This window comes from Sarcophilus harrisii, chromosome 4 (genome assembly GCF_902635505.1).
Source record: "Sarcophilus harrisii chromosome 4, mSarHar1.11, whole genome shotgun sequence".
Lineage (NCBI taxonomy): Eukaryota > Metazoa > Chordata > Mammalia > Dasyuromorphia > Dasyuridae > Sarcophilus > Sarcophilus harrisii.
Genome location: NC_045429.1, coordinates 389,643,269 through 389,664,718, shown reverse-complemented (window position 1 = coordinate 389,664,718; position 21,450 = coordinate 389,643,269). Strand labels below are relative to the sequence as shown.

The following is a 21,450-nucleotide window of genomic DNA, read 5'->3' as shown; positions in this document are numbered from 1 at the left end:
AAAGGAACTTTATCATCTGTAGCTGGAATTGGAATTTTTCCAGATTTTCCATGCATTCATATAGGAGATATTTATACCGGGAGAAACTTATACCAGAATGTGCCAGGACAGACATGGTGGTAGAAAGTAGAAGGGGACATAGACCATACCTAATTCTGAACCAGATCAGAAATTCCGCCACTTGAAAAATGGAAGAATGTCTGGCATTTTATCAAAATGAGCCTAAATGTAGCTGATTTCGCTTGTTCAAAGAAGAAATCCTCTCTTTTCTTCTCGCCTCATCTCCCAATACATGATGGCTGTTTATTGCCGTGCTGTTAATGTACAAATTGCTTTCCCACACAGTGGTGAAGCAATTAATGCTCATAGGGGGGCCCCCAAGAAATATTGGAAAGCCATCAAACTGTGGCTTTATGTTTTCATTCTGGGAACAAGGTATTACAGGTCAGCAAATGTTCCCTACACAAAGGATGCCAATGATTTCTTTTGGAGCACCTACAAAAGTGGGGGATCTGGTATGGCACTGGTGGAAACTTCAGCACAAGTTCATTATGTCATCCACAAAGTAAAATTAATTGCAATAAGTTTCATTGTTGAATCGTAGTTTACCTCATGCAAATATAGAGTCCTTAATAGCCATTGCCACATGTATTTACTTATTTATTTTGGCCGATTTACTAGCAAAAGGTATGATGCAGCCTTTGTCTGCCTGTCCAATATAAAAATAGTTACAGTCTCTGCCACAAAATTCAGAATCTTTCACACTGGCTCAGGGTCTGGTTAGCTCGAAGCTCTCTCATCACTGTTTATTTTATATAGTGTTATGACTGTGAAACACTGTCACAAAAGGAATCAGGAATTGGTAAACCAGGGCCCTAGTCCTAGATTTGTTGCTCGTTCATCTTGGGCAAGCCAATTGACCTGGGTCTCAGTTTTCTCAGCTATAAAATGAAGATGGAGCTGAATTGAATGATCCTCAAGTACCCTTTCCAGTTCTGACTGCCTATGATTCAGTGATGGATACATTTTCTTTCAAATCCTTTGAAACTTTTTCTCTATTCCCCCATCCATATAAATTACCTTCTCTTCTCCTTCCTTAATCTTCCCAAATACTTCTCTCTTTTTCCCTCTCTCTGACCCTAAGAACAAGGTAGAGGATTGTGCTAGAGATTCAACTAGGAAAAGTGAAAATGCATCCTTCCATCCCCACCCCATCCCCTGCCTATTCTTCAAAAACTTGAACTCAGCATGGATCCCAATGATCCTATTTTAGGCACAGACCACTTGGCTAGAGTGATTCCTTTCATCTACATCATGAAGAAAGAAATAGTTTTCTTATAAAGTGGAAGATTCAGAATCTATCAGATAAATGAATTCCACCATCATAAATAAATAATAAATAAAAATGTGAAATTTATGAAATGGAGAACATAACAGTGGCAGTTTCCTAAAAGTCAATTCTACATAGTTTATGCAAACAACATAGAAAAAATAAAACTATGTCTGAAAACTTGTATAGCTTCTATACTTTTTCTGCTTCAAAGTATTGTAAGGCAGTCCACTCGCAGCACCAAATTTCCTTGACTTTTTGATGTGTCTATGTCAGTGATCAGAAAGAAATATGGATTTAGGGATGCAATCCCTAGGGGGAAAAAGGAAGGAAGTGTGTGAGCAGGACTGAGTGAAGCCTGTATTGGCAAAAGAAGGAACTATTCTTGGGAAATTGCTTCTATTGAGCAAGATAAGTATTTTCACCTGGGATTGTCAGGGTCACAAATACCAATTCTCAAATGACCACCTTCCTCCTTGTTTCCATACAGATCAATAACCAAACTGGGATCGATTTTCATAAAGCCATTTTGTAAAGGGTTGCCCTATGAAGATGATAACCACCATCATCAGCCAATATATTTACTAGTCTATCAGATGACATATACATTAAATGACATTTCGATATTATTGGACATGAAAAAGGGGAAAGAAAAAATAAGAAGAAAGACAACCTGCTAAATATCATAGAATCATGTTTGAGCTGCAAGGAACCTTTGGGATGATCAGATGCAATTCCCCCATTTTACAAATGAAGAAATCAAGGCTGAGAAGTGTTAAATGACTTGCCTAAAATCAGATAGGTAATTAGTGATAAGGCTAGACTAAACTAGAAACCAGACTTCCCACTTCTCACTCCAATGCTTGTTTCACTATAACATGCTATATCCTCTAACCTAAGAATTGATAATCTTTAAAACAGATTTTTTCAAATTTGTATGAAATTTATTTTTTAAATGGATATCCACCTTCTCTTCCTCCTACCTGCCTCCATCTCTACTGAGAAAGCCAGGAAAACAACATCTGTCATTATAAACATGCAGAATGAAACAAAAGAAGCCCTACATTGGCAGTATGCTTCCCAAAATTGGTCCTAATCTTCACTCTGAGTGCTTCAGTTTCTTCACCTATAAAATGAGGATAATAATAGTATATACCCCCCAGAGTTATTGCGAATAATATTTGTAAAGTCCTTTGCAAACTTTAAAGCACTATGTAAATGACAGCTTGTTTTTTTAATTATTAATTTCTTGCTCTTATTTTCTAATTTTGGACAAGTCATTGGGTGACTTGGAAGTCAAACTCTGGATTCCAGTATATATATGACACATTATATAACAGAACAGAATCTGCTGCTTCCAATAAGAATACAGAAAACTAGTGTCCATTCTCCTTTTGCTGTACAGACTCTTTCTTCTTACCATCTTCTACCCAAATGAATGTATTTGTAGCAGTCATTTGAAAGTCATATAAAAAAGAGTAGTAAGTCCTCAGTCTCATTATGAGGACTTGACACTCAGCTTTGGTTACTCTTGAGTGTGATAAAACCAACTAAAGAATTTTACTGTGAACTACACTAGCAGCCTTTGGAAAAAAATCATCAAAATGAAGGAGGTGTGAAAAGCAATCTTTTGGGTTATTATAACAGAAAAGTCTTATTCAAGATAGGAAGAGTGTATCAAATGTAGTTAAATCAATTTAGGGCTAAGGCTGGCTTTCCATTTCTCTGTAAATTGCTAGATGAGCCTTTAGGGAGGAAACAGAATACAGGCAAAGAATCAATTTTGCTCCATTTATCTGGTGAGGGGGTCAGAGGGTAAAGTGAAGGCAGCATGCCTGCTAAAGTTTAAACAGAGCTGGGAATTTTAACAGGGACCATAAACTCCTCTGAACTTCTCATTTGAACTTCTATAAGCATATATCATTTGTCCCTTCATTCAGCATTTAGAGCCAGAGTGTGTTGAAGCCAAAAGGGATTAAGGTGAGAAACTAATTTAGCCCTCTTATATTTTCCATGAAAGAAGAGGGGTAATAATAAAGTTAAATAGTCTTCCAAAAGCTATAGAGGCTCTTTCCGCTATCCCATTGTCTTTAGTTAATACCCTCATTCCTTCCATATTATCAGTTTCCCCATTGTGGTTCCAATATATTACATATCACCATAAAAAATTAAATGGGAAGCTTGGGGGGTTGTTTTGTGAAGGGCACAGATAAAGCCAGCAGACAACATAAAGCCTATGACCACATACGTAACCAAAATTTTACAATAAGTTACTGTAAACATCTAATAAAAGATAAAGAAAAAAATGCAGATTTCTTCTCTAGTACAAAAAAAGAACTAAAAATTTTACAAGGGTTTTCTAGGTAGTGAGGGCACTGTGACCTTAGTTCCCACAGTGTAGAAGTAATAACTGTATTGTCTTTATAATTTTGTACAGATATGCATCTTATATCAGCAATAGCATTGGAAGATCCTTGAGACCAGGGAACCCATTTTACATTCTTTTGTAACCTTTTCAGTACCTAGTACAATATTTAGTAAATGTATATTGAATGAACAACATGACAAGTTTCCTCATGGCTCCAAAACTGCTTTCAGAATTCAAATTCAAAATGATGGTCTGAGAGACACGATGGAAAAAAACCAAAAAACCTGACTCATTATTCTAGCTATTCACAGATCCAAGTTCTTCAACAAGGAAATCACCTGAGCGTGAACAAAGTTGATAAAAGAAAAGATTCAGGACCTGCCTTTGAAAATTATAATCTCTAGCACTAAGAGTTAGAACATAAAAGCTAAATATAATAGATCATAGATTTAGAGCTAGAAGAAACCTCAGAGGCCATTGGTTCAACCCTCTCATTTTACAGATGAGGTAAAGTGAGGAAGGGAAAGTAAATTATCCAAGGTCACACAGCTGGTAAATATCTAAGGGGGAATCTGACCCCAAATCTTACTGATTCCAATCTCAGCCATCTATCTCCAACACAAATAATTTAATCCAATAATCTCAATTTACCAATGAGTCAATGGAGGTCTAAAAATATCTGTGTTATTAGTCATCCATTCTTGAAAAGAACTAATGACATCATGAGGATGATGTCTTAATTTGCTCCAGAACTGAACATAAGCAAAGCAGAGCAGTGCAAAGTCATCAGCTCACATTCTCCCCCAGGATCATCAAAATTCAATGGCAAGACAAAAGCCAAGAGGGTTGGCAATGGCTCAGGATGCAGTGGATGCCTTTGGTCTTTCTAAATTAAGATCTTTCCCAGGTCTCAATTTATCTGAGGCAACACCCATTCAATGACTAAGGGCTAGGTAAGAATTGAGATAAAAGATGATCAATTTACCATCACAGAAATATCAATCTGGGAGGGCAGGATCCTCATCATTTCTGTCCAGGGAGATATCACAATGAGGCAGTAGCAGAGCTGAAACCAGAATTGACATCTGCTGATTCCTCAGTTCAATCCACTTTCTACTTTATTACATACAGTTAATGTCTCAAAAATAGGTTAGTTCCAGAGAATAAAGGATCAGTGACTATATTAGGTATCAGTTGGCCAATTAAATGCATTAGCTCATATTTTTTGAGAGTAGCACACTTTATTTCTAATAAGAACTCATCAATGAAGATAATATAAAAGAAGCAAGATTATGCAGAAGTAGTGTGCTACTGGGGAAATGGCACTGAACTTGAATGAGAAGATCCGAGTTCAAATCCTGATTCTGCCACTTTCTACCAACATAACTTTGGGCAACTCACTGCTTCAGCAGTCTCATATATAAAATTGAAGGCACTGGACTAGACTCTTCAGAACCCATGATTAGACTGGTTACCAGTTATGTGACCCTAGACAAGTCACTTAATTTATCTCAGTTTCCTTATCTGTAAAATGAGCTGGAGAAGGAAATGGCAAACCACTCCAGTATCTTTGCAAAGAAATGGGGTCACAAAGAGTGGGACATGACTAATTGACTAAACAACAGTTACATAAATAAAATCCTCCTTAAGCAAAAGTAATTTCAGCATGTATAAAATGGTTCCATGTCACTAAACTGATAAATAGGCTATTAGAAGTTTCTGCCATCTTTCAGCCAGGCACATAATTATGCTGCAGAGTACCCTTGGCCCACATACTTAGGTCGCATGTCCCAGGCAGCACCTGAGCTCCTCAAGGTATCCAGCAGGTTTGGCTCATGGCAATGATAGATAAAATGTCCAAGGAGTCATCACTCACAGCTTTAACTCTTTTCTGAAACAAGTTTGGGTTCAAAAAGTCAGAAAGGTCTCTGAAAAAGGCTGGTCAATTTAGAGACTCCAAACATTTCCACTGGAATTCTATGTTTGAGAACAAACCAGATCCTTGTTGGGACTTCTCTTAAGAACCTTCTACCCCAGGGTAGTACTAGGAATAGTATCAAACTGACTGGCTCTAGATCAGAAAATAGAACAGATCTAGCTATAAAGAATATGTAGACATTTGCCTTTTTTGTCCTATGAAGTTCTTTAGTTGAGTGAACTCTATCAACCCTTTCTCAGAATATTTTTTAGTAAATAGTATTTTATTTTTTCCAATTACATGTAAAGATACTTTTCAACATTCCTTTTAAAGAAGATTTTAAGTTTCAATCCCCCTCCCTATATCTTACATTTCCCCTTCCCAAGACAGCAAGCAATCTGATATAGATTACTTGTGATATGTATGATATGATATACAAACATATTCCCATATTAGTCATGTTATGAAAAGAGAAACAGAACAAAAGAGAAAAGACACGCAAAAAAAAACAAATGAAAATAGTATGCTTTGATCTGCATTCAGACCCCGTAGTTCTTTCTCTGGATGTGGATAGCATTTTTCATCATGAGTCTTTTGGAATTGTCTTGGATCATTGTATTGCTAAGAAGAGCTATGTCAGTCATAGTTATCATCACACAATGTTGCTGTTACCATGTACAATGTTCTCCTGGTTCTGCTCATTTCACTCAACATCAATTCATCTAACTCTTTCCAGGTTTTTCTGAAATCCATCTGCTCATCATTTCTTATAGCACAACAGTATTCCATTATCTAAGGAGCATTCCCTCAATTTTCAATTCTATTTCACCACAAGAAGAGCTGCTACAATTATTTTTGTACATGTAGGTCCTTTCCTCTTTTTTATTTGTATCTTTGGAATACAGTCCTAGAAGTGGTATTGCTAGATCAAAGTGTATGCCTTTGGACATAATTTTAAATTGCTTTCCAGAATGGTTAGACCAATTCACAACTCCATCTTTTCTTCATATTAGCTAATCTGATAGGTGTGTGGTAGTACCTTAAAGTTGTACTGTTAAGAAAGAGACATATTCCTTTCTGTCCCCATTCTATTTTCTCCAGAGATATGTCTCATCTCTTTTCTAAAACTCTATTCACCTCCTTAACTTTTTTCTTGTTTATTTTGTGGTTATATTTATTTATTTCTGAGACGGGGAGGTTAAGGTCCCCCACTAGTATAGTTTTGCTGTCTATTTCTTCATGTAACTCATTTAACTTCTCTTAATATGGCTACTAATTCAGTCAATGTATATATGTTTAATATTAATATTACTTTATGTCTGTGGTACTTTTTTTTATCAAGATGTAGTTTCCTTCCTTGTCTCTTTTAATTAGAGCTATTTTTGCTTTGTTTTGTGTGAGATAAGTTTTGCTACCCCTGATTTTTTTTTAACTTTAGCTAAAACATAATATATTCTGCTCCAGCCATTTATCTTTACTCTCCTGTGTCTTTCTGCTTAAGATGTGTTTCTTTTTAACAACATATTGTAGAATTCTGGTTTCTAACCCACTCTGCTATATGATTTTATTTTACGCAAGAGTTCATCCCATTCACATTTACACTTATGATTACTAAAGGTGCATTTCCCTCCATCCTATTTCCCCCTTTTATATGTGATATAATTTACCTCATTCCACCTCCCCCTTTCCTCTTTTCCCCGTACAATCTTTTTTTCCACCTCTTAATTAATTTTTTTAAATCACCACTTCAAAGTCAACTTATACCCAAACCCTCTAACTGCTTTAATAGAGATATAATTCTTTTTTTAAAAAATTTAATAGCCTTTTATTTACAGGATATATGCATGGGTAACTTTACAGCATTAACAATTGCCAAACCTCTTGTTCCAATTTTTTACCTCTTACCCCCCTACCCTCCTCCCCCTCCCCTAGATGGCAGGATGACCAGTAGATGTTAAATATATTAAAATATAAATTAGATACACAATAAGTATACATGACCAAAACGTTATTTTGCCGTACAAAAAGAATCAGACTCTGAAATATTGTACAATTAGCTTGTGAAGGAAATAAAAAATGCAGGTGGGCATAAATATAGGGATTGGGAATTCAATGTAATGGTTTTTAGTCATCACCCAGAGTTCTTTCTCTGGGCATAGCTGGTTCAGTTCATTACTGCTCCATTGGAAATGAGTTGGTTGATCTCGTTGCTGAGGATGGCCTGGTCCATCAGAACTGGTCATCATATAGTATTGTTGTTGAAGTATAAATGATCTCCTGGTCCTGCTCATTTCACTCAGCATCAGTTCGTGTAAGTCTCTCCAGGCCTTTCTGAAATCATCCTGTTGGTCATTTCTTACAGAACAGTAATATTCCATAATATTCATATACCACAATTTATTCAGCCATTCTCCAACTGATGGACATCCATTCAGTTTCCAGTTTTTAGCCACTACAAAAAGGGCTGCCACAAACCTTCGTGCACATACAGGTCCCTTTCCCTTCTTTATAATCTCTTTGGGATATAATCCCAGTAGTAACACTGCTGGATCAAGGGGTATGCACAGTTTGATAACTTTTTGAGCATAGTTCCAAACTATAGAGATACAATTCTTAAGAGTTAGAAGGATTACCTTTCCATTCAAGGAGATAAACAGTTTTACCTTATTGAACTACATGACTTTTTCTTTTCTTTTGACTGTTTTATGTTTCTCTTGAGCCTTGTATTTGAAGATCAAATTTTTTGTTCAAGTCTGGTCGTTTTATCTGTAAAACTTGAAATTCCCCTATTTCATTGAATGTCCATATTTTCCCCTGAAAGATAATGCTCATTTTTTGTGGCAGTTGACTCTTGGTTGTAAACCAAGTTCTTTTGCCTTTCAGAATATCATATTCTAAGCCCTCCAATCCTTTGATGTAGAAGCTGCTAAGTCTTATATAAAGAGTCTGTGGCTCCTTGAATTGATTCTTTGTGGATGCTCAGAGTATTTGCTACTTGCCTTGATAGTTCTGGAATTTGTGACTCTGTGGCTTTGAGCTCTCCTTCAGAAAGTGATCCTCGGATTTCTTAAATGACTATTTTACCTTCTAGTTCTAGGATATCAGGAAAGTTTTCCATTATAATTTCTTTGAAAGATGCTGACCAGGCTTATTTTTTTTAATTGCAGCTTTTAATTAGTCCAATAATTCTTCAATTATTTCTCTTGGATCTATTTTCCAGGTCAATTGTTTTTCCAATGAAGTACTTTACATTTTCTTCTATTTTTTTCATTCTTTTAATTTTGTGTGACAAATTATCAATTTCTCATAGAGTCATTAGCTTCCACTTATCCAATTCTAATTTTTAAGCAATTATTTTCTTCAGTTAGCTTTTGTACTTCCTTTTAAATTTGGCCAATTCTACTTTAAGGGAGTTGTTTTCTTTAGTGAGTTTTTTTCTTCCATTGACCAATTCGATTTTTTTAAGCAATCATTTTATTCAGTCAATTTTTGTGTTTCCTTTTATAAGCTATTAACTTTTTTCATAATTCTCTTGCATAACTCTCAATTCTTTTCCCATTTTTTTCTTCTGCCTCTCTCACTTAATTTTTAAAATCCTTTTTGGAATTTTCCAAGAAAGACTTTTTGGACTCAAGATAAATTCATTTTCCCCTTTGAGACTTGACATGTAGGCATTTTGACATTGTTGTGTTTTTCTGAGCTTGTATTTTTATCTTCCCTGTTGCCATAGTAGATCTCTATGATCAGGACTCTTTTTTGGGTTTTGTTCATCTTTTAAATGAGCAAATTTTTAAATTTCTGTTCCTGGGGTACCAGGGGCATTGTCTCAGCTTCTTGAAGCAAGGGCCAGGGGCCTGTTCAATTTCTTAGTACATTGGGGCCTTTGGGGCTTGTGGTTTGCCCACTGTACTTGGGCTTGGCCTAGTTGCACCTGGTTCCCTAGATTTTCCCTAGGTTCCAGGGGCTGGCAGATTTCCTACTATGCTATAGCTGGAGGGCTTACAGCCGACCTGCTGTGCCACTGGCCTGCTGAGTCAGAACTTGTAGGATCTTGGTTGCTGATCCATACTGGTTAAAAGCTCTCAATTGGCTTACCTAGACATCACCTGAACTGAGTTGAGTTCTCATTTTGCCCCACTGAGAAAGATTTTTCCTGAAGTCCTTCTAAGTTATCTTGGACTGTAAAATTGTTTTGTTTTTATTTTTTTGTAGATTCTCTAATATTCTTTTAGAGGCTTGATTTAACATTGTTTCTAAGGGAAACTGGAGAGAACTCAGATAGCTTTCTCTACCACCTTAGAATAACATTTTTAAATGCATAAAATAAAATACATAAGATTACAAAGAAAACCAATTTTACTAAAATTCAATTGTTAAAAAAAAATAGTTCACGTCCTCAGGTTAAAAATTCTTGATTTATATGGATATGAAGAAGACTACAAAATCCACTTAAAAACAAGCATAGAAACAAATTTCTACACAAATCCTGGAAATTATATTGGAAATGAATATGATTTGTTTAACAGAAATTCACTTTATAATAACTATTTCCAGAATATAATTATGTTCACAAGAGGAGGCATCTCTGTTCTTAGAAAACCATCATTATAAAGTGGCACCTTGATTATTTCCTCCATCTAAATAATCTCAGTTCCTTGTAGAATTAAACTCTTAGCTCTGAACAAACAAATACATAAATGGATGAATAAAAATAAATAAAATAGGCATAACAAAAAGGGGATCAGTAAAAAGACAAAATAATACTAGTAATATATATAGATATAGATAGTGATATATAGACATACCTAGATATGTCTATATATCTAGATATATCTAGATTATGTCTGTATATCTCTATATCTATAGACAAATATAGATATGTCTATTTCTGTCTATATATTGTGATATCTCTTTATCTAAACAACAAATACTCTACAGAACATCAATTTATCTCTTTATCCAAGTTGTTGGCTGGTTCTGTTTTCTAGAACCATCTTGATTTAAGATCCTGAAGTTTTAAACCTACTCTCTTCTCTAACTGTCCTTAAAAAGTCTTTGAAAAGAAGTCATTTTCCTTTGCCATTATGAATGCTTCTGAAGGGAGGCTCTTTCAAAGCAAAACTGTTAGATTATAAAGCTAAGCATCCTAACCTATATGAGTCTGGAAAATCAGTATCTTATCCTTTTATATGAAAAGCAAAGCTTAGTGGGACAGCTTGTGAGTGGTTTTTTACATTTAGTAGCAGCTCCCGAGTACAAGCTACTCTCTCTGCCCTTGTAGTTCAATTGGACTAAGGTATAAAATTTTTACCAATTTCCTCAATAATTTCAGCAAATCCTTATTCATTAATAGACTGAAAAAGAAAAGGAAAAAAGGTTACCCAGGTTACTGTACTTTGTGAATAACAATTCAATTTTATATAGTACTTCAAAGTTTACAATATATCTCTGTCTCTGTCTTTGTCTGTCTCTCGCTGTATCTTCTCTCTCTCTCTCTCTCTCTCTCTCTCTCTCTCTGTAAAAAATAAGAAGTTCAAGATGAACAATGAACCCAATAGATTAAGATCAGAGGCTTTCAAATTTAATTTGTTTTTGTTTATGGATTTAACAGTTTAACTCTTAAGTCTATGTACTATCAGTAGCATACTTCAGTAGTCTGAAGAAAACAAAATTGATTACTATTAACATTCATTACATTAAATGGAATTTATACTGCAAAAATATCCCTCAGGAAATTTAGCAAAGGAATGTCAGAAATAAAATCTAGGCTATTTACTATAGAAATATTTCTGCTACATGATATACAATTTATTGTGAGAAATCTTAATAGAATATCATTTGTCCCAGTTTTCTTGAAGGCACAACAACAAATAGGAATAGAAGCTCATCAACATAGTTTGAAGGCTTGGTGTATGGATTTCATTACAGAATCATTGCCATGTACTACATAGGGGGTTATGAATCCAGGAGTAACTTTTAATATTTAGACAGTAATCAATTTAGCTTTCCTTCATAATTGATAGGAATATTTAGACATTCTAGAAGTCATCAAGAGATATATGTAAAAAAATCTGCTTGGTATGAGCAAGCATAGGTGATGGAATTAAGCCTTTTAATACAGCTAATTAGAGATGATTAAAATGTGTAAACACTGCAGATGTGGCAGTCACAGCCTTCCTCATTTAGGAGGAACTTTTTTCTATATTTTGATTTAATCCATTTTAATTACCCATCTACTCTTAAATCTTTTAAACTAGGCTTCAGTTCTTATAACACTAGAAAAGGTGGTAATTCATACCACGATTTTTTAAAAATACTAGTCTTGTGATACTGTTCTATTCAGCTATGCCATAATTATGACAGAAATCCAAAATAGAAATGAAACAAGCACAAATATAGTCCTTTTAAGACAAAATTTCTTGTTTTCTGGGGATTGCTTCTGACCTATCTACACGAGTGTTTCTTCACATGTCTGTGGGAAAATCATCACTAGATTTCTCAAGGAGTCTTTGTATCCTAATCTGAAATGGTTTATAGTTAATTGGTAGTAATTTGTCTCCCCCCTTCTTCTAGATGGTATGTCTTTCATTCTTTATTTACTTTTTCATGTGCCTAGATTTCTTCAGGGCATCTGGATCAGATTATTCAAACTACCTTGTCCTGTTTTTCATAGTTTAAAAAAAATCAGTTCCTTCCCACAGCAAATGTTTGCACCATGGTTAGTACCACCGTCACCACCACCACCAACACATTTAATATGGTACTTCAAGACTAACAAAGCATTTTCTTCACAATAACCAATCTGTGGAGGACAATACAAGTATTATGATCTACATTTTACAGGTGAAACTGAAGGTCACAGGGAGGAAGTGACCTGATGAGAGTTCACACAACTTTATAATAAATGTAGGTGGAAGGATCTGAATCTAGATCTATTAACTGAAAGTCTAAGCCAGATACTATCCTAGCAACCTAACATACTTAGTAATATGCTAAGTATATATTACTTACCAAATAGTAAGTAAATTCTTGCTCCAGATTTAGGAGCTATACTACTCAACTATGAATTCCCTGGAGCCTTGTTTCTTAAAGAACATCTTTTCTTTAAAAATATTTTATTTATTTTAAATAGTTAAACCTTGCCTTTTCATTCTCCAATCCCAGCTCCCCCTGTGCATAATCGAGAACTTCAAGGACTATTCTTCCAGGTACCCAAATGAGCAACCTTAGAACCATGCTTAAACTCTCTAACTCACTCAACCTTAAAATCTAGTCATTTGTCAAGTCTGGTCAATTTTACCTGTACAACACACCTTTCACATCTGTCTCCTTTTCTCCACTCAAACAGTTTCTATCCTACTTCAATACTTCATTATCTCTACCTGAATTATTGAAGTAGCCTATTAATTGGTCATCTTCTTTCAGTTTCTCTTTCTTCTACTATATTATTCTGTTGTTCAGTCTTTTTTTTCAATTGTGTCTTTTTGTGACTCCATCTGGAAGTTTGTTGGCAAAGAAAGTAGAATGGCTTGTCATTTCCTTCTCCACGATATTTTACAGATGGGGAAACTGAGGAAACCAAGATTAAATGATTTTCCAGGCATCAGAGAGTAGATGTCTAACATCAGATTTGAATTTAGAGAGATGAATCTTCCTGACTTCAGGCATAGCACTTTATCCACTGTACCCCACCTTAGATGCCACGGATATTCTATTCATCAATAGTGGCTAAATTGATATTCTGAAACATAGATCTAACCATATCCCTCCTCTACTAAAAACCTTAAATGACTCCCTATTATCTCTAGGATAAAATATAAAATCATTGGTCTGGTATTTGAAGTCCTCCACAATAAAGGCTACCACCTACCTTCCCAAGCTTATTTTATTTTATCCTTTCACACACTTTCTATTCCAGTCAAACTGGTCTGCTAGCTACAGAAGAAATGATACAAGGATAATCTCAAGGTCTCTCTGAAGAACTTTGGAATCAATTATATATCATGGGAGACACAGGCAAAGGACTGTCCAGCATTGCATGTCCACATCAAAGAAAGCTCTATGCTCTATGAACAAAGCAAAATTGCGTAACTCAAAAGACATGTGAGATGCACAATTTTAAGGACATCTCTCCTCCAATTTTCACATGGATCTTTTGTGCAAGCCTGTGGTGGAACGTTCAGAGCTCATACTGGACTGACAGCCACAGTTAGTACTTTGATTCCAACATAGAAATATCATTTTGGTCCTCTTTGAGAACAAAGAACAACAAACAAACAAACAAACAACCACATGGGTTGTTCCCTCTCTCATCTCTGTCCCTTTGCACAAATGCTATCCTATATCTGCAATATATTCTTTCCTTACTTTCACCTTTTAGAATCTTTAGCTGCCTTCAAAACTCAGGTTAGCTATCATGAGGCTTTCCGTGGTTACTTCAGTTTTTAAATAATATCTCCCTCTTTAAACTACCTTGAATAACTTGAAATACATAAATACCTTCTTTTCTATTTATGTTGTACACCTTCATAAAGAATATAAACTTCTAAATGGCAGAGCTGGGTGGTCTCTTTAGTTTCTTCAAATGTTGATATTCTATAATTTTTATAACTGTTTTTCCAATCTCCCTAAATCTGAAATATGATTTCAGACATTCTAGAAGCTGCTAAATCTTTCACTGAATGAAAAATTCTTGAATGATTTTAAATGATATGAAACATGTAAAATTACAATGAATCAGCCTGAATTTTTTCTTTCCTTTCTCTTCCTCTTCCTTCCTTCCTTTCTCTTCCTCTCTTCCTTCCTTCCTTTCTTTCTCTTCCTTCCTTCCCTCCTTTCTCTTCCTTCCTTCCTTCCTTCCTTCCTTCCTTCCTTCCTTCTTTCCTTCCTTTACCTCTCTCTCTTTCTTCCTTTTTCTCTCTCTCTTTCTTTCTTTTTTATTTTGCAAACAGGTCACTTCTATATTTTCACCTGTGGCTTACAACTTAATACCAACAAATGCAACAGCCAATATATTCATGACATTAACAATTTTCAAATGCTAAAGTGGCAACTTTCAATCAACTTCTAAATGCTCCATACCTGGGTCCAAATTCCTGTTTTTCTACTTCTTAGAAATTTGGTAAAATTACCTGACCCCTCTAGGTCTCAGAATCTGAATCTGTAAAATGAGCAGAGTAGCTTAGAGAATCCCTAAAGTCCCTTCCAGCTTCAAATCCTGTAACTATGATTCTTTTTTTTCCTCCCATAATACTTCCTAATTCCTCATTTCCACCACCCCTGGGCTAAGACTTGCACTAAATAAAATCAGGATTAGAACAAGATCTCTACTCTGTGGTCCTATAACTGAATCACTCTCTGAAAGTTTTTACTAGTCTCAATATCTATAAATATTTTCCTTTAATTTTTTTGGATGTCCTGAAAGAAAAGGATAGAAAATACATCTTTGAGAGACCAAGGAGAATAGCAGGGAGGGAATTTTCTATTCTTTTAGTGTTAAGGTACCATAAATTATGGCTAAGTACATATAAACAAAGGACTTTGATCTTAGTTTTATGTAATATGGGAGGAAACCTTAAATTAAAAAATTAATTAGGACTATGAGTTTTCTTTCCCATCTGTAAGACTCTTTACTCAATTTAGACTTTGCTGCCATTGTTTTTTTTAAAGATTATTATTCCTTTAAAACAATGTTTCCCAAATATATTTGGCTGTAGAACAATTGGGGTCTTAAAATAAACTGAAAGAACTCATAAACTGTGACTCTGGGGAAAGGCAAGAGGTGTGTTATCAAATGTTTTACAACCAGCTCTTGGGGTAAGGGGAGATTGCATATCTGACACATATTTAATTTTAATCTGCATTATTAACATTTTTTCCACCACTTTCTTAAGCCTCATCAAAAAAATAAATCGTCCTTATTTGTAGTATTTCCAAATTTCTGAGATATTGCACTGAAAATTTAACTATTGGCTCTCCCTAGTAAGTACAAGCTGGCTCTAGTGCACCCCTGAAAAAGGTATAAAAGGAATTTTTCAAACAAAATAGAAAATAGGCAATACAATAGAAAAAGTGTTGGCCTCTGAGGTACCACTACAGACCTCTCAGATTGGCTAAAGTGATAGGAAAAGATAATGATGAATGTTGGAGGGGAAAACTGGGAAACTAATACATTGTTGGTGGAGTTGTGAACTGATCCAACCATTCTGGAAAGCAATCTGGAACTATGCTTAAAGGAACTATAAAACTTTGCATATCCTTTGATCCAGCAGTGTCTCTCCTGGGTCTGTATCCCAAACAGATCATAAAAAAGGGAAAATAACTCACATGTGCAAAAATGTTTCTAGCAGCTCTTTGTGTAGTGGCAAGAAGCTAGAAACTGAGTGGATGCCCATCAGTTAGGGAATGGCTGAATAAGTTATGGTATATGAAAGTAATGGAGTATTTTTGTTCTGTAAGAAACAATAAGCAGGATGATTTCAGAGAAGCCTGAGGAGACTTAACTGATGTTGAATGAAATGAGCAGAACCAGGAGATCATTATACATGGCAACAGCAAGATGACACAATGATCAATTCTGATGGACGTGGCTCTTTCCTTTTATTTATTTATTTATTTATTCATTCATTCATTTATTTATTTATTTATTTATTTATTTATTTATTTATTTATTTTATTTAATAGCCTTTTATTTACAGGATATATACATGGGTAACTTTACAGCATTAACAATTGCCATACCTCTTGTTCCAATTTTTCACCTCTTACCCCCCCCACCCCCTCCCCTAGATGGCAGGATGACCAGTAGATGTTAAATATAATTAAAATATAACTTAGATACACAATAAATATACATGACCAAAACATTATTTTGCTGTACAAAAAGAATCAGACTCTGAATTATTGTACAATTAGCTTGTGAAGGAAATCAAAAATGCAGGTGTGCATAAATATAGGGATTGGGAATTCAATGTAATGGTTTTTAGTCATCTCCCAGAGTTCTTTTTCTGGGCATAGCTAGTTCAGTTCATTATTGCTCCATTAGAAATGATTTGGTTGATCTCGTTGCTGAGGATGGCCTGATCCATCAGAACTGGTCATCATCTAGTATTGTTGTTGAAGTATATAATGATCTCCTGGTCCTGCTCATTTCACTCAGCATCAGTTCGTGTAAGTCTCTCCAGGCCTTTCTGAAATCATCCTGTTGGTCATTTCTTACAGAACAGTAATATTCCATAATATTCATATACCACAATTTATTCAGCCATTCTCCAACTGATGGACATCCATTCAGTTTCCAGTTTCTAGCCACTACAAAAAGGGCTGCCACAAACATTCGTGCACATACAGGTCCCTTTCCCTTCTTTATAATCTCTTTGGGATATAATCCCAGTAGTAACACTGCTGGATCAAAGGGTATGCACAGTTTGATAACTTTTTGAGCATAGTTCCAAACTACTCTCCAAAATGGTTGGATTCGTTCACAACTCCACCAACAATGCATCAATGTCCCAGTTTTCCCGCATCCCCTCCAACAATCATCATTATTTTTTCCTGTCATCTTAGCCAATCTGACAGGTGTGTAGTGGTATCTTAGAGTTGTCTTAATTTGCATTTCTCTGATTAATAATGACTTGGAGCATCTTTTCATATGACTAGAAATAGTTTCAATTTCTTCATCTGAGAATTGTCTGTTCATATCCTTTGACCATTTTTCAATTGGAGAATGGCTTGATTTTTTATAAATTAGAGTTAATTCTCTATATATTTTGGAAATGAGGCCTTTATCAGAACCTTTGACTGTAAAAATATTTTCCCAGTTTATTGCTTCCCTTCTAATCTTGTCTGCATTAGTTTTGTTTGTACAAAAACTTTTCAGTTTGGTATAATCGAAATTTTCTATTTTGTGATCAGTAATGATCTCTAGTTCTGCTTTGGTCATAAAGACCTTCCCCTTCCACAGGTCTGAGAGGTAAACTATCCTATGTTCCTCTAATTTATTAATAATTTCATTCTTTATGCCTAGGTCATGAACCCATTTTGACCTTATCTTGGTGTACGGCGTTAAGTATGGATCAATGCCTAGTTTCTGCCATATTAGTTTCCAATTTTCCCAGCAATTTTTATCAAACAGTAAGTTCTTATCCCAAAAGCTGGGATCTTTGGGTTTGTCAAAGACTAGGTTGCTATATTTGTTGACTGTTTTATCCCTTGAACCTAATCTATTCCACTGATCAACTAATCTATTCCTTAGCCAATACCAAATAGTTTTGGTAACTGCTGCTCTATAATATAATTTTAGATCTGGTACAGCTAAGCCACCATCATTTGATTTTTTTTTCATTAATTCCCTTGAAATTCTTGACCTTTTGTTTTTCCATATGAACTTTGTTGTTATTTTTTCTAGGTCATTAAAATAGTTTTTTGGGAGTCTGATTGGTATAGCGCTAAATAAATAGATTAGTTTAGGTAATATTGTCATCTTTATTATATTTGCTCGCCCTATCCAAGAGCATTTAATATTTTTCCAATTGGTTAGATCAGACTTAATTTGTGTGAAAAGTGGTCTGTAATTTTGCTCATAAAGTTTCTGATTTTCCCTTGGCAGATAGATTCCTAAATATTTTATATTATCAGTAGTTACTTTAAATGGAATTTCTCTTTGTAACTCTGACTGTTGGATTTTGTTAGTGATATATAAGAATGCTGATGACTTATGTGGGTTTATTTTATAACCAGCAACTTTGCTAAAGTTGTGGATTATTTCTAATAACTTTTTAGCAGAATCTCTGGGGTTCTCTAAGTATACCATCATATCATCGGCAAAGAGTGATAATTTGGTTTCCTCATTGCCTATTCTTATTCCTTTAATCTCTTTCTCAGCTCTTATTGCTATAGCTAGCATTTCTAATACAATATTAAATAGTAACGGTGATAGTGGGCAACCGGACGTGGCTCTTTTCAACAATGAGGTGATTCAGGCCAGTTCCAATGGTCTTGTAAGAAAGAGAGCCATCTCCACCCAGAGAGAGGACTGTGGGAACTGAGTGTGGATCACAACATAGTTACACTCTTTTTGTTGTTGTTTGCTTGCATTTTGTTTTCTTTTTAATTTTTTTCCTTTTTTGATCTGATTTTTCTTGTGCAGCATGATAAATGTGTACATGTGTCTTCTATATGCATAGAAGAATTGCACATATTTAAAATATATTGGATTACTTGCCATCTAGGGGAGGTATGGGAGGAATGGAGGGAAAAAAATTGGGACACAAGGTTTTGCAAGGGTGAATGTTGAAAATTACCTATGGGGGCAGCTAGATGGCACAGTGGATAGAGCACCAGCCCTGAAGTCGGGTGATCTGAGTTCAAATGTGACCTCAGACATTTAACATGTCCTAACTGTGTGACCCTGGGCAAGTCACTTAACCCCAAGTTCCTTTGCAAAAAAAGAAAGAAAGAAAGAAAATTATCTATGCATATGTTTTGAAAATAAAATATTTTGATTTTTAAAAAAGGAAAAAAGAAGAAAAAGTGTGGCCTTAGAGTCAGGAGGATGCAAATTCAAACCTTGCCTCAAACATTTTTACACACTGTGAGATTCTTAACCTTTCCCATTCTCAGTTCCCTCAACTTTAAAACAGAAATAATAATAAAACCTTACATGAAATAACAAATATAAAGTGCTTTGTAAACCTTAAAATGCTTTAAAATATTAATTATTATTATTTTCATGTTGGAAATTATTATGTATATATAATATATTTTTAAAAGATATGATCTAATGGAATTTTGTTGTGGTGGTTGAATTGAATTGAAATGAAAATGAAGGCACTGATCCAAATAGTCTCAAGCCCTTTCTAGCTCTGACATGATATCTGACTATTGGTCAGACCTTTGCTTTGGAAATATCATTTTGAAGCTGCTTGGAGGATGAATTGGAGAAACAAGAGATTTGTCCTCCTCATTTCATCCATAAATATTCTAGCAATGACCTGGTTTTAGTTGAGTCTCACACCAACCTGCCTACAGGTTGCCCTTGGTTCCCATATTCTTATACTTAGCAAGTAAATCAAATATGGCTGGCTGAAGCTAGGAGCTTGCTGGTAATTGAACAACCAGCTTTCTGAAGAAGAATTTTTAAATGATATACTATTAACTTAATCTGCATTATTAATATTTTCTCTATCACTTTCTTAAGTCGAGATTAATCATCAAAACAATAAATCAAAGTTTGATTTGTAGAATTTCTGAGGTGTAAATGCTCACATTAAAAATTTAATCATCGATTCTTATGAGCTGGTAGAAGCTGGCTCTAATACACCTCTGTCTGAGTTGGCTTCTGAATTTATTTGGCTTCCTGTTCATGGCAAGTGCTTTTAACTGGTTAAACTTTTATAGGAAATGATGATAGTACTGATGCTTCTTTTATGTCTTTGTTCAGTCATTTTTCATTTTTGTCCGAGTTTCTGTGGCCTTTTTTGGAATCTTCTTGATAAAGATTCTGCAGTGGTTTGCTATTTTCTTCTCCAGTCCATTTTACAGGTGAGGAAGGTCAGCATAGATTAAGTGACTTGTCCAGGATCACATAGCTAGTAAGTGTCTGAGCTAGACACTGAAAATGAATCTTCCTGACTCTGGTTTCCATACTGTATCCACTGAGTCACCTAGCTGTCTTTTTCTTCTTTTATACAATTCTCATTTTTCTACATCTATGGGTCATCAGAATAGGTCAGGGTGTAGTTATCTCTCTATCTATCTGTCTATCTATATATCTTCATCACTCCTCTTAATTTGACCCATCCTTATCTTTGGTCTAATAAATAGATAAATTAGCTGTACACAGATAGCTGATATGAAAATTCCTGTCACATTAGTAACTAGTTATTTACTACCAACTAACACACACACTCTGAGTAGGACCTATGATTTCATCCATGTAAATAACCCCCAGTGAGATAGTTTCCTCAACCAATACAGATCTAAGCAACTTCTAATTTTACAGGGTTTCTCAAGGCATTTAGCAGTTAAGTATCTAGCCCAAGCTCACACAGCCAAAAATTCATATCAGTAACTGTTATCTATGAAGAGACAGTTAATTTTTTGTGTGATATTATTTGGGTCTGATTATGTCCAATGCCTTTCTATTCTTCTATTTAAAAAAAAGAATTCAAGGGGCACAGTGGATAGAGCACCAGCCCTGAAGTCAGGAGGACCTGATTTCAAATCTGGTCTCAGACACTTAACACTTTCTAGCTGTGTGATACTAGGAGAGTCACTTAACCCTAATTGCCACAACATCAAAAAAGAATTCAAGAAATAAAGTTATAAAATTATTAAGTATTCTACAAGTCTTTGTGAGTATCTTTTTCTTCTGAATCTTGATTTCTATTTTCCAACTTTTTTCAATCTATTTGTTCTGGGAGTATCTTCATATTGAAGTTATTGAGGAAGAATGTATGTGATGTCTTTCTTGAGAGTATCTTGCCAAGCTCTTCAGAGAATTTCTCTTTCTCCCCAGCTCTCTGCAGCAGATGTTGGAAACATAAGCTGCCATTATTCTCACGGCATTCTTTTATATTCATCAGGAGCACCAAAAGGTGACATAGCTGAAAATTGTTTCTTGTGGCCTTTGGGCACATAATGAAACTAACTGCCAACTTCTTTGTGCCATCTCTAAGGAGGACCTGTGACCCATCCTTTTGGTTAGTTGCAATGTCCTCTGGTTTCATTAATACAAATGTCAATCCAGCAGCATTCGTTGATAGATCAGCAAACCTTTATTAAGTATTTATATATGTGAGACATTATACTTGTTGCTACAGACACTAAGACAGA

General features: G+C 35.0%; 1 protein-coding gene across 6 annotated transcripts in view; it reads right to left on the bottom strand.

The window, feature by feature from the left end:
• SUSD4 (sushi domain containing 4) overlaps positions 1 to 21,450 on the bottom strand; it is a 253,131-nt gene that overhangs the window by 111,309 nt on the left and 120,372 nt on the right. The window lies entirely within an intron of this gene.